This window comes from Rhinopithecus bieti, unplaced genomic scaffold, assembly GCF_001698545.2.
Source record: "Rhinopithecus bieti isolate Rb0 unplaced genomic scaffold, ASM169854v2 scaffold_51440, whole genome shotgun sequence".
Classification (NCBI taxonomy): domain Eukaryota; kingdom Metazoa; phylum Chordata; class Mammalia; order Primates; family Cercopithecidae; genus Rhinopithecus; species Rhinopithecus bieti.
Window position 1 is genome coordinate 62,847 of NW_016820117.1, and position 5,252 is coordinate 68,098.

The window sequence follows — 5,252 nt, forward strand, 5'->3', positions numbered from 1 at the left end:
AAAAAAAAAAAAAAAAAAAAAGAAAGGGCCTTTCTTTCAAGAGTTTCTCCCAGTATTTGTTGAGTTAAATCAATTTGGCACAATGTGACAGAATTCATTCTCTCTTCCTGCTTAAGTAATAAAACTCCCAAGTTTTCTGGGCCCACGGAGTAGATTCTTAAGGAGAAGTGTTTACTCCTCAGTATGTCTTCTCTCTTCCCACCAGCTGGAATGTGGACGGAATGGTGAACTTTGGAACAGCCACCTAGATCACAAAATGGAAGTCACATGTGGATGATGATAAAGAAACAAATTAAAGAGGCCCTGCTCTCCAGTCCTCTAGAGCTAATAGGATTGACCTGGACCACTTATGCTCAGACCATTTAAGCTGCTGTTATTCTAGCTTGGTTATAACAAAGCCAGACCATGTCTTACTGATATACCTAGCGAGAAATCAATGTGAGAGCCAAAGGCAACACTCAGAGAAGTGTGTTTATTAGGATACAAGTTAAACTTCTGTAATAAAGAGACCCTAAAATACAGTAACTCAAATAAGATAGAATTTTGCAGCCTTTCAAATAAGAGCCTCAGGGTAAGCAGACAAGGCTGAGATGGCGTGTGTGACCCTGGCTGGCAGAGCTGCTCATCAGCCTCCTTCAGGCCTCCAGGTTCCTTCCATCTGTGGTTCATGCCTTTGGAAACTGTCCTTGTCTGCATGGTTGAAACAGGGTCTCCGTCAAGTCTGCCTCCCATCCCACTCTTCCACTCATATTCCACTGGCAAAAACTCAGTTACAGTCCACTGTCAGCTCTCCAGGAGGCCCAGTCGAATGTGGAAGGACTATGACCTGACCTGCAGGGCTAAAGACACAGACCTTTATTCACCTCGGTGCTCCCGATTAGCTTTTCAGTAGACCCCACCAGATGAGGGCGATCTTGGCTTCTCTATTTATTGTACCATTCAAAAGCCCAGCAAATGTAACCACGTTTTCACTCCAGGTAGAGGGAAGGAGATGAATAATATCTGAAAAAACAGACGTGCCTCTCCTGCCAGCTTCTTCCATCTTGTCCAAATTTCTTCTTATCAATTCTAGGTTCTAATATCTGCTTCCAGGGGTACAATTCCAAAGAGAAAAAAACAATACCCCAATTCTGTACTTCATCCCCTAGTCGGAGCTGGGTTTTTATGTTTGTTTGTTTTGAGACGGAGTCTTGCTTTGTTGCCCAGGCTGGAGCGAAGCAGTACGATCTCGGCTCACTGCAGCCTCCACCTCCTGGGTTCAAGGGATTCTCCTGCCTCAGCCTCCCGAGTAGCTGGGATAACAGGCATGTGCTACCATGCCCAGCTAATTTTTGCATTTTTGGTAGAAATGGGGTTTCACCATGTTGGCCAGGCTGGTCTCAAACTCCTGACCTCAGGTGATCCACCTGCCTCAGCCTCCCAAAGTACTGGAATTACAGGTGTGAGCCACTGTGCCAGGCCCCCTAATCAGAGTTTAAAAATCAGAAATGATGCTGTGATGGCCTCTCAGGATGCCTTCTTCTCCCCTGGAGAGCTCAGCACCTTGCAGCTGAAAATTTCTGAGGAAATGTGGCAGATAGCACAGGCCGATCCCACTCTAGTGGCCAGTCTACTCCTTATCCAGTCTGGTCACTTGGACATGGACTTCACTGTCATCCTAGGATCTGCCACCCCTCAACCTTCTATGGCAACTGCAGGTCAACCCCCAAATTGGAAAACTAGGCTGACTTGGCCTGGTTCACAGCCTTAACGTGTGACTTTAGCTGGGGATTCAATATTGCTCTGCAAGCCTCTTGGTGGATAGTGGATAGTGGATCTGTCCTTGCCCCACCATATCCCTTGGGCCTTATCACTGGGGTGCTCCACTGACTTGCAGCTGCAGCATCTCTGTCTCTACCCAAGGATTGTTTTTGGTGTCCTGCACCATCTGTGCACAGAAAGCTGGAAATGACAGAGAATTAAGGTCTTCAACCAATGACTGATTGGTATAAATACCAGGCTCCCTCACCCTGGACCATGGGATAACTCTGCACCACTCCAGGGTTCCTGAGTGGGATTGGCCTCCACTCACCCACAATGGTAAATTTGCCCGATAACACACCCTCATTGACTGCCTTCCTTCTCTATCACACTCCACTACTCATGTTTCCTGCGATCACCTCCAGAATGCACTATGTGCACTGGAACCCTCATCTCCAGGTCTGCTTCTGGGGGAGGAAGACTTCGTATTAATAGGACATAGTGCCAGACACTATTTTTAAGTCTTAAATGTAGGTGCTCACTTAATCTTCACAACAAGCTTATGACACAGGTTCTGTTGTTACTCCCACTTTACAGATGAGGGAACTGAGGCACAGAAAGGTTGAGTGAGCTGTCCCAGGTTCATACAGGTACTAAGCAGCAGAGCCAGGATTCAAACCCAGGCAGCATGGCTCCTGGGTCCACACTCGTAGCGACCAAGTGGTAGTGCCTCTTCCTCACATCTTCTCTTTAGTGACTACTGGGAGCTCCTTGAGCATCCCTGAAGCCCTCTCTCCCCTAGGATCTTTTCCTCTTGGCACCGCCTCTCCCACAACACCTTCTTCTCCATCCTTCTCAAATCCCTCGTCTTCCAGACTTCTACAAGACCTGTCCATGCCACTTCCCACCTTCTAGTTACTTGTGCTCTTGTCTGAAGCTCCCCAGAGGAAGGATCCAGGAGGTTTTTTTGAAACAATGAGCTATACAAGTAAGGTCAAAGCCAATGCCCTCCCCCATCCTATTTCCACTCCAAGTAAATAGCATCTTTCAGGTCAGCAACAGAATTGGCTTGGTTTCTCATCCATTTCTTTTCTAATAAAAATATTTACATTGGGTCAGACCCCACCCATTTCCACACAAAGGCCTCTGCTAGGTTCCTCGGTACACACACCATCCCCCATCCTAGCAGGCACTGCCTACTAACTTTGAAGTGGTTGCCCAATTGTGATCTTGAGGAATCTCCACATATATCACCCTTAGAGCCTCAAAAAGGGTTATGCCCTGCCCCATGGGGCTCCTCCTTATGCCCAGGCTCTTCCAGGGCCCTGCGCCTCAGAGGCCATCGTGCAGGCCCAGACACTGGGTTAGACACTGAACCTCCTGTCCTTGTCCATCCATTGCACAAACAATTCCTGAGAATGGAACGAGGAACTAAGGGGTGGGGTAGGGCCTCCCAAGAAACAGAAGACCTGTCCCTGACCTTCTGTAGGTGCCGTATCTCTTTCAGACAAAAACTCAACCTCTAAAGACTCACAGGCCTGGGGTGTACCAGGGTGTCTGTCTGCCCACACCACAGCTCTTACCTCATCCCTCTGAGGTCTCCACTATTCCTTGGGCTGGTGTGGGGTGTAGTGCATGTTATCACCCATTTCTTGCTACCCATTGGGGAGACTGCCCTGGGTAACCCAGGTGAGAGGGTGGTAAACACAACTCGGGTGCTCAAGGGTCAGCTGGGGATGGGCTAGGGGGAGGGGTGGCCTATGGCTGAACTGCCCTGGCTTCTGTCCTCACCACCACAACCCCAGCTCTGGGCTTAGCATTGGTGGAAGTGGGGACCTTACTAGCCTCCTCCGCCCTTTCATTGAAAATTTCTCTGTAATGTTTTCCTATATACTGGGGAGTGGGGAGATATTCATCCCCTTCCCAGTTCTGGGTACCAGTCCCCTCTTGCCAAAAGAATAGCCCGGGGCTCACGTGGGAGAAGCCTCCTGCCCTCACTCCTCCAGTGCTGCCAAGGGGTGAAGAGGGAACTTGCCAGGTAGAAAGACACACGTTCATGCCTTGCTTTCCTGCCCAACACAAATGAAAGGTTATACCCAAGAAGAGCTCCTCCTGCCTCGTCTCTGGCCCCAGCCCCAGTGTGGTATGAGGAATTCAGGCTTTGACTTAAGACAGCCTGGAACCTCAGGTTTGGCTTGGCAAATTCACTAGCTATTTCATAGCCGTACTCACCCTGTTTTGTCACCTGTCATCCACAGAACCAACAGCAAAATACACTCCCCTTAAGGTTACTTCTGAGAATTAGGACCATCAAAAGGAGAAGATCAGCTACCCTACAGGTGTAAAAGGTGCCAGGATATTTGCTTTAGCATTCACTGTTACCAAGAGCAAATGTTTGGAAACAACCCACGTCCCTTAATAGGGGACAGACACAGCACGTTGTGGTATGGGGACAACTGAATACTATGCAGTCTCTGCAAGCTTAAAGGCGTATCTGTGTGTACAGAGCTGAATGTCTCCAGATATATATGTAATATAATATACACTTTTAAACTAGATAGACATTCAGAACTGTATGTATAGGATGCCACCATTTATGCAAAAAAAGGGGGGAAAGAGGATAGTAGCCACATATGCTCTCTATGTGTATATAATTTCTCTGGAAAAGTTTACAGAAAACTGGATAGGAGAGTTGCCTCTGGGGAGAAATGGGGGATGGAAAATGGGGTGAGAGGTAAAGAAGGCAACTTAATTTTCACCAAATCCCCTTTATTACTGCTTGTACTTTTCAATGGGTACATATGATACGTATTCAAGGCCAGGCCCAGTGGCTCACACCTGTAATCCCAGCACTTTGGGAGGCCGAGGCAGGCGGATCACCTGAGGTCAGGAGTTCAAGACGAGCCTGACCAACATGGTGAAACCCCCGTCTCTACTAAAATACAAAATTAGCCAGGCATGTTGGCAGGTGCCTGTAATCCCAGCTACTCAGGTGGCTGAGGCAGGAGAATTGCTTGAACCTGGGAGGCAGAGGTTGCAGTGAACCAAGATTGCGCCGCTGCACTCCAACCTCGGCAGCAAGAGCAAAACTCCGTCTCCAAAAAAAAAAAAAAAAAAAGAAACACCCTACTGGACTATTAACAAGAGACCCTAATACAATCTCTCTGCAGATTAGGTTTTATTTTGTAAAATTTCAAACATATTGTAAAGTAGAGAGAATAGTAAAATGAACCTTCATGTATGTATCCATCATCTGGCTTCAGTTCATAGACGGTCTGGGTTAATGTCTGTATACCACCTATTCCTTCGAAGATTTTTTTTTTTTTTTTTTTTTTGAGATGGAGTCTTGCTCTGTCACCCAGGCTGGAGGGCAGTGGTGTGATCTTGGCCCACTGCAACCTCTGCCTCCCGGGTTCAAGCCTCCAGAGTAGCTGGGATTACAGGCAACTGCCATCATGCCCAGCTAATTTTTTTTTGTATTTTTAGTAGACACGGTGTTTCACCATGTTAGC